Source organism: Callorhinus ursinus, unplaced genomic scaffold (assembly GCF_003265705.2).
Source record: "Callorhinus ursinus isolate GAN/ISIS: 27379988/994484 unplaced genomic scaffold, GSC_fseal_2.0 scaffold30, whole genome shotgun sequence".
In the NCBI taxonomy this organism is placed as follows: domain Eukaryota; kingdom Metazoa; phylum Chordata; class Mammalia; order Carnivora; family Otariidae; genus Callorhinus; species Callorhinus ursinus.
In genome coordinates, this window is record NW_027397092.1 from 5,419,688 (window position 1) to 5,429,072 (window position 9,385).

At 36.4% G+C, this 9,385-nt stretch overlaps 1 long non-coding RNA gene across 1 annotated transcript in view; it reads left to right on the forward strand.

Annotated features, from left to right (window-relative positions):
* The window catches only part of LOC141370268 (uncharacterized), an 81,671-nt gene extending 76,970 nt beyond the window's left edge, over window positions 1-4,701 (forward strand). The window contains exon 4 of the long non-coding RNA XR_012374168.1: window positions 4,654-4,701. This is a non-coding gene — a long non-coding RNA (uncharacterized lncRNA). The remainder of the gene's footprint in view (window positions 1-4,653) is intronic.
* Window positions 4,702-9,385: the final 4,684 nt, after the last annotated feature.

The following is a 9,385-nucleotide window of genomic DNA, read 5'->3' on the forward strand; positions in this document are numbered from 1 at the left end:
GATTTTTCCAGTTATCTTTCTGTTCTCTCTTTTCTCCCATTCTGGTATTCTTATTACAGTTGACCCTTGAACAACACAGATTTGAACTGCTCAGGTTCACTTTCATTTTTTTCAGTAAATACAGTGCAGAACTGTAAATGTATTTGGGATGTAGCAAAAGCTGTTCTAAAAGGGAAGTTTATAGGAATACAGGCCTACCTCAAGAAGCAAGAAAAGTCTCAAACAACCTAATGTTACATCTAATGGAGCTAGAAAAAGAAAACAAACAGAACCCCAAACCAGTAGGAAAAAGGATATAATAAAGATTAGAGCAGAAATAAATGAAATGGAAACTAAAACAATAGAACAGATTAATGAAACCAGGGGCTAGTTCTCTGAAAAGATCAACAAAATTGATGAGCCTTTAGCCAGACTCATTAAAAAAAAAAAAAAGAAAGAAAAAGAAGAAAGAGAGATGTCTCAAACAAAATCAGAATGAAAGAGGAGGAAATAATGACTGATACCACAGAAATACAAACAATAATAAGAGAATATAATGCAATATTATGTACCAGCAGACTGGACAACCTAGAAGAAATGGGTAAATTCCTAGAAACATATAACCTCCAGAGTACTGAATCAAGAAGAAATAGAAAATTTGAACAGACCAGTTACCAGTAATGAAGTTGAATCAGTAATAAAAAACTCTCAACAAACAAAAGTCCAGGACCAGATGGCTTCACTGGTGAATTCTACCAAACATTTAAAGAAGAGTTAACACCTGTTCTTCTCAGAGTATTCCAAAAAATAGAAGAGGAAGGAAAGCTTTCATATTCATTCTATGAGGCCAGCATTATCCTGATACTGAAACCAGTTAAAGACACTACAAAAAAAAGAGAACTATAGGCCGGTATCCCTCATGAACATACATGCAAAAATCCTCAACAAAATATTAGCAAACCAAGTCCAACAATACATTAAAAAGTCATTCACTATGATCAAGTGGGATTTATTCTTGGGATGCAGGAGTGGTTCAGTATTCACTAATCAATCAACATGATACCTTATACCAACAAGAGAAAGGTAAGAACCATATGATCATTTCAGTAGGTATAGAAAAGCATTTGACGAAGTACAACATTCGTTTGTGATAAAAACCCTCAACAAAGTAGATTTAGAAGGAACATACCTCGACCTACTAAAAGCCGTATATGAAAAATCCATAGCTAACATCATACTCACTGGTGAAAAACTGAGAGCTTTTCCCCTAAGATCAGGAACAAGACAACGATGTCCAGTCTCACCACTTTTATTCAACATAGTACTGGAAGTCTGAGACACAAAAGTAGACAAGAAAAAGAAATAAAATATTGCCAGATAGGTAAGGAAAAGGTAAAGCTTTCATTATTTGCAGATGATGTTATACTATATATACAAAACCCTAAAGACTCTACCAAAAAACTACTAGACTGATAAATGAATTTAGTGAAGTTGCAGGATACAAAATCAATATGCAGAAATACATTGCATTTATATTCACTAAATAATGAAGTAGCAGAAAGAGAAATTAAGAAAATGATCCCATTTATAATTGTATCAAAAACAAAAAAATATCTAGGAATAAACTTAATCATAGAGGTAAAAGACCTGTACTCTGAAAACTATAAAACTCTATAAAAGAAATTCAAGACAATGCAAAGAAATGAAAAGACATTCCATGCTTATGGGTTGGAAGAACAAATATTGTTAAAATGTCCATACTACCCAAAACAATCTACAGATTTAATGCAATCCCTGTCAAAATACCAGCAGAATTTTTCACTGAACTAGAGCAGACAATCCTAAAATTTAATTGTATGGGATCACAAAAGACCTCAAATAGCCAAAGCAATCTTGAAAAACAAAAAAACCTGGAGGTATTACAATTCAAGATTTCAAGTTTTATTATGTAACAGTAGTAATTAAAGCAGTATGGAATGGGCATAAAAATAGACATATAGGTCAATGGAATAGAACAGAAAACTCAAAAATAAACCCACAATTATATGGCCAATTAATCTTTGACAAAGGAGGGATGAATATACAATGGGGAAAAGACAATCTTTTCAACAATTGATGTTGTGAAAACTGGACAGCCACCTGTAAAAGAATGAAACTTCCTTACACCATACACAAAAATAAACTCAAAATGGGTTGAAGACCTAAATGTGAGACCTGAAGCCATAAACATCCTTGAAGAGAGCATAGGCAATAATCTCTCTGACATTGGACATAGCAGCATTTTACAGATAATGTCTCCCAAGGCAAGGGAAATAAAAGAAAAAATAAACTTTTTGGGCTATATCAAAATAAAACGTTTCTGCACAGTAAAGGAAGCAGTGAACAAAAATAAACGCCAACCTACTGAATGGGAGATGGTGTTTGCAAATGACATATCTGCTAAAGGGCTATTATCCAAAATATATGAAGAACTTATATAACTCAACACCAAAAAACCAAATACTCCAATTAAAAAAGGGCAGGAGACATGAGCAGACATTTCTCCAAAGAAGACATCCAGATAGCCAACAGACACTTGAAAAGATATGCTCAACATCTTTTCACTCATCACCAGGGAAATGCAAACCAAAACCACAATGAGATATCACTTCACACCTGTCAGAATGGCTGAAATAAAAAACACAAGAACTGCCAAGTGGTAGTGAGGATGTGGAGGAAAAGGAAAGCTCGTGCACTGTTGGTGGGAATGAAAGCTGGTGCAACCACTGTGGAAAACAGTATGGAGGGTCCTCAAAAAATTAATAAGAGAACTATCATATGATCCAGTGATTCCACTACTGGGTATTTATCCCAAGGGTATGAAAACACTAATTTGAAAAGATATATGCACCCCTGTGTTTATTGCAGCATTATTTACAATATAGCCAAATTATGGAAGCAACCCAAGTGTATCCATCATAGATGAATGGATAAAGATGAATGGATAAAGGAGATAGAGGATAAAGGTACATATACATACACATGTATATACATATATGAAATCTTTCCATTTACAACATGGATGGATCTAGATAGCATAATGCTAAGTGAAATAAGTCAGAGAAAGAAAGATACCATGTAATTTCACTTATAGGTGGAATTTGAGGAACAAAACAACTGAACAACAACAAAAAAAGAGGCAAACCAAAAAACCAGACTCTTAACTATAGAGAACAAACTGAAGGTTACAAGAGGGGTGGGGGTGCGTGGGTGGGGTGGGTGGGGGGATGGGTGAAATAGGTGAAGGAGATTAAGAATGCACTTATCTTGGTGAGCACTGGGTGATGTGCGGAATTATTAAATCATTCTGTATACCTGAAACTAATATAACACCATGTTAACTATACTGGAATTAAAAAAAAAACAACAACTGTGTTTTTCATCTTCTGATTTTTCTTAATAAAATTTTCTTTACTCCAGCTTACTTTATTGTAAAAATTTAGTATTAGTACATATAACATACAAAATACGTATTAATTGACTGTTTATGTTATCACTAAGGCTTCTGGTCAACAGTGGGCTATTAATAGTTAAACTTTAAGCTTTGAGGAAGTCAAAAGTTGTAAATTTTTTTTTTTGATTGACCAGGGGGTCACTGCCCATAACCCCCAAATTGTTCTGGGTGAACTGTATTTGTTTTACATTTTTGATATTGTCCCACAGTTCTTGAATGTTATGCTTTTTTTTTTCTTTCTTTTTTACTCTTTTATTTCAATTTGGGAAGTTTCTATTAATCTCTCTTTAAGCTCACGGGTTGTTTCCTCAGCCATATTGGATCTACTGATCAAGCCCAAAAAGGCATTATTATTCCTGGTACAGTGTTTTTGGTTTCTACCATTTGTTTGACTCTTACAGTATTCGTCTCATTCCTTCATTATTTATATTTTTGAAGGTGTCTACTTTTAACTTTATAGATGTAAAGATATTAATTATAGTTATTTTAAATTCCCTTTCTGATAGTTTCATCAGTGGTGTCACATCTGATTCCGAGTCTGGTGATTGCTTCGGCTCTGCAGACTGTTCTCTTGTCTTTTGTCATGTCTTATAATCTTTTTTGAAAGACAGACTTATTGGATATGGTAATAGGAACTGAGGGAAAGTGGCCATTAGGGATAGGGGAATATGTTAATATGGCTCGGATTTGGGCTATGTTTAAAGGTTTCTGTAGCTGTAGGTGCCAGAGAATTCAGATTCTTCTGGTGTCCTTGTTTTTGTCTCACCTCTTGATCGTAAGGTTTTCCAAGTACTCCTTCTCATAGAGAGTCTGTGACTTGCTGTTCTCTGAGTTGTAATCCACTATTATTATATAATTATTATATTCTATTATTCTATTGTTTTATTTTACTGTAATTATTACCATTGTGTTGTATTATAATTAACATATATTGTATTATAAGTATTATATTATCTTGGAGCCCTATATTATAGTAAGCTGTTGGGTAGGGAGAGTGTTCTATAATCTTCGGATTAAATCTCAGTCTTTTAGGGGTCCTGTGTCTTACGGCTGTGATCTTCACATTTGTTTCTCCAGTACTATGGCTTTCCCCTCTGCACTCTGCTTACTTTCCTTCCATACACTATTCTCAGTGTATTTTATTGAAGTTCTGACCCTTGCTGACTTCTCTTTTCTCTTAGGGGAGACAGGAAGACCAGAGGGAGATGGAGTAGGAGGAATTCTCTTTTTCCAGCCAAGGTAAGGCTATGGCAATGTCTTTTCCGCTGAAGAGTAGGCTTTGGGATGGAGTTAAGCTCTGGGCATATTTCACAGTGATTGCCCTTACCCTTCTTCTCTCAGGGCCATGAAAGGATCTTTCTAGGACCTTCATCATGAGAATCGGTTGTTTTTTTCCCAGAGGAAAGGCCCACAAAATCGTGATCCCCCCTCCTCCCAAGAATCCAGCCCTCAAGAATTTCTGACTTTGGAAGTAGTCCACAGTCAGCCTCCAGTAATTCAATAAATTAATGTTTAAATATTCCTATCAGTTACTGGCTCCAGAGGCATCTTCTCTAGATGAACAGATCTCGGTTGTGCCTCGCTGAATGCACTTGTGTCGCCAGATTTCCTGGTGGCAGTTTTCCCCAAGACCTCCGTTTCTCTGATATTAAAGAAAAGTCTTTGATTTTTTTTGTGTGTTCAGCTTTTTTTTTTCCTTTGGAGGATGGGAATGACAGCTTCGGGCTTTTTATATATCAGGGATAAAACTAGATGTCCTCCTTCAAATTTTAAAATCAAACATGCTACCATAAGCAAAGGTCATAAATAAGCTTATTTAAATATTAGTTGGAATAAACATCTTTTGTACTTGGTAGTTATATCTGATTGACTTTTTGTAGCCATAAAATAATATGCTTATCAGTATATATAATCTAAAGACAGTGACCCCTACATTTATTATCATCTCATCAAATATAAAAAATGTTTTCTAAGAACAATAATGCAACTTTTGTGACTTTAACTGAGATAAAATGTGAAATGTAGTTATAAAAATATCCATGTTGGACTCCTCCAATAACTTTCATTTGTGGTTTTTGAAGTATTTTTTGACATCCCCTCTTTAAACAGCATGTTATTTTCCTGATGGAAACAGCATGGTGCCAGGGATCGGTCACCATTTTAAGCTGTAAGAATGGAGGCATCAACCAAAAAAAAAGAATGGAGGCATCAAGAGGTCAAGTAAGTTTTTACATGTTAATGCAACATCAGTTCCATGGACTTGATACCGATGTGATTGTAAACAGTTTTGATTCTGGCCCTGTAAGTTAGCAGAATAGTTGAGATCCAGTTAAAATTTTCAGGCTTTAAGGTAAGGTAATCATCATTTTATATATGGACACATTCAGAAGAACTCCCTGGAATTAATGATAAAGCTGAGGTCACAACAGAGACACTCTGTGTCTGGTATATGAGTAGTGGTCAGTATTGTCTGCAGTGATACGTATTCATCAGTCATCTCCAAGGAGAAATTTTTACTAATCTTATACGTATGTGCTGTAGCCCTTCTTCCAAAAACCAGTAGAGATGGAACATACTACTACTTGGCAATGTAAATAGAGTAGTATTTTTAAATTATTAAAAATGTGGGTGGTTTCATTTTTTTTCTGTATAGCATAGTGTGTACTTACTTGTTTGTGCTTGACATGGAGGCTTAATGTTTACTCATCAACTCTTCAACTGAGATCTGCTTTTTGAGGGTAGGATTGCTTTACTTAAATCTCACATACAACCTAGGATAGATAAATGGGGCAACACCGGATCCTACAGGTAAAATTTTATTTTAAAGGTCAAAGGGAGTAAGCCCCTGTGAGAGACATTTGCGTTTTGATGCCAAATAGTTAGCTAAGGAAGATATTTCAGAAATAAAGAACCAGACATCTCACTCTGCATCTCCTGGGAAGCTCCTGTCAGCTGTTAATGAGAACAAAATAAAGCATTCCATGGCACAGTGAAGACATCAGAAGACCAAAGTGTAGCTCAGGATCCTGAGAAAATGATGGACTGGAGAGGAAATTAAGCCCGTGAGATGTAGAAAGAGGAAAGGAATGGCTCATTGTACTTACTGTTAATCATGTCTCTCTTCACACTCAGAGACCAGGATGAACTTATAGGCAGCCATTATGCCTTAGTGCTGCTTATCTTGACCTTAGGTTTAGAGACGAGGAAACGTGGAGCCGATACCATGGTGCCATGGTGTTGAACACAGAGTGCTGATCTGTGGATGAGATAATAAGAGAATCAGAGTTGTAATACTAAAGTCCCCCTATTGCTGAATGATGGCAAACTCTACCATTTCCCTGATCTTATCTTCTCCTCTCCCCAAAGCCAGATAATGGTAGGTTGTCAAGGAAGAAGGGGAGGGAGGGTAGTGTTCATGGATGAGTGGCAGAAAGGGATCTAGGAATTACTCCCATTCCCTTCTCAAGCTAAACCTTTAATGAACAACTTCTGATGCTTTCTAAGCAGATGTGGTGGATATAAAACTGTAAGCTTACTCCAGTGGTTCCCAAATTTTGCTGCACATTGGAATCAGCTGGGTGTCCTAAAAATTTTTGATGCCTAGTTCCCACACCCAGACATTCCAGCCTAATTGGTATTAGCTGTTACCTGGCATTGGGATTTTCAAAGGCTCTCCAGGTAGTTCTAGTGTGCAGCAAAGTTTTAGAACCACCGCTTTACTCTCCAAAATTTTGGTATGTAGTTTACTCTGTCTCTGTAGGAATCAGGGATCCCTGTAGAGAATTTGCCAATATATTTCAGTTTGCTGGTGCACAAACTAGTTTGGTGTTTGTTATCTTTACATTGGTACAATGTGTCTTCTCAACAGTTATTTCCGGTTAGCTAAGAGTTTACTACATATTTTAATGAGTACAAATTTAGCACAAATGATTGGTGTTCCCATATTCTGAGATTGCTCAAATAATCTCAGAAGCATTGTACTTGTTCCTCTTTAAATTCTTCAGAGAAGAAGTCATTCAAACAATGCTGCCAATAAATTAAAAGAGTTGAAAATTGTAAAATTGTTGTAATAGCTAATTTCTGACTTTTGGGCTGGAGACAAATTTCACAACTCTATATAACCCTGGCATTATGCTAAATATAATATTTTGAAGTTAATTTTAATTTCTATGAATTTTTCTGTATGTTCATCTCATTTTTCCAATGATAGATGAAAAGTCATGATAGTCTCATCACATAACTCTCATGAAAATGTGAACTTTGAAAGAAAACACCAGGGGGAAGGAAATTCTTAAGCATAGAATGGTTATCTAATAATGGAACTTCAGGCATCAGGCAGAACAAAATTTTTAGGGGGAGAGACTTCATGTCCAATATCAAGACCACTTTTTGTTAACTGCTTCTTTTTTGTCTCCTTATTCGCTCTATGGCCAACTGTGATCTGTCTTTCCTTTGTCTCATATTTGGATTAGTCTCATGTCTCAGTGACAGCACGTCAATCTGGCATACATTGGAGTTAAAAACAAAGCATAGCAAAATTTCCTACGAACACTCCTTAGGCATTGCCGAAGCAAGTTCTGTATGGACAACAATTATTTTTTTTCCCCAACTAAGACAGGAACACAGAAAAATAGAATCTTCTGTTGAAAAAGATTTTACCTCGATGCACATTTCTAACTTAGCAGGTAACATAGCCTAAGAAGGGGAACTGGCATCCCCCATTTTCACTGGCCAGGTTAAAAGCATCACCAGCCACATGGTACTCAAGTCTGAAGTCTTGAAATTATTTGAAAATTTTACTCTAACCTCTTATTAATTGGTTACTAAGTTCTATTAGGGCTATTTTGAAAACTCTCCTGAAGTTTTCCTATTTCACTGTTCCCACATTTTTGTCTCAGTTCTGGTCCTAATCATGTCTTCCCTGAACAGAAACAATGGTTTTCTGTTTCACCTCGAAAACAGACCATTTACCCCAAATATAATATGCCCTGTGTCCCAGGTTCACATGAGTTATAAGAGCTGAAGTTCCTATGTGTACTTGGGAGCAAAGCTTTGGACCAAGTAAGAAGAGAACTTTACATCAGTTGCTTTTATTTTTTTAAAAGCTCTTTTGTTACGAGATATAACCCACATATAGAAAAAGTGTACAAAAATATTTCCAACTCAATGAATTATTACAAAATCAGTCATGCTGCCACCATGCATATGAAAGAGTAGGGGGTTGCTACACCCCAGCAGCTTCCCTCTGCCTCTCTCAACCGCAGTCCCTTCTTCCTTCCCAAAGGTAATCCATTATTCTCATGTCTACTTCTGTAGTTTAGTTATGTCTCTTTTTGAACTGCATACATATCTAGTCTTTTCCTCAGCGCTGTGTGCTTTTCAAGTTCTTCCTTCCCTGGTCATACCATCATGTTCACTTTGAATGAATTCGGTGAACTATTGTTCACCCTCAGGCCTTACCCACTTAATAGTTCTCTGTCATTTTATTGTCATACCAAATTCCACCATGATGCTGAAATTCATAGATAAAGAGGTTTTTTTTTTTTTTTTTTTTTCTTTTTGCCTTTCCCTGGGGTTCCAGCCTGGCAGGAGGGAGCCTGATGGAAGGTGCTGAGGACAGTGGGACTCTGTCTCCTACTTCCCCGTGCGGAGTTTCTACCTTCTCTAGTTTTCACAGACAGGATTCCCTACCCCTCATTACTTGATTTCTCAGCGCCCCTAGGAGCTTTCAAAAACCACAATTATATCTTGCTAAACATACCCCTGGGAAGGCAGTGACTACTTGCCTTTTTTACTTTCATTTTGTTTTCATTTAAAAACACGATGAATGCTTTTCTGTCACTCTGGGAAAGCAACCTAAAAAGAACTTTCATGTCCCTTTAAGTAGAAAGGAATCTTCTAGGCCACTGGGGC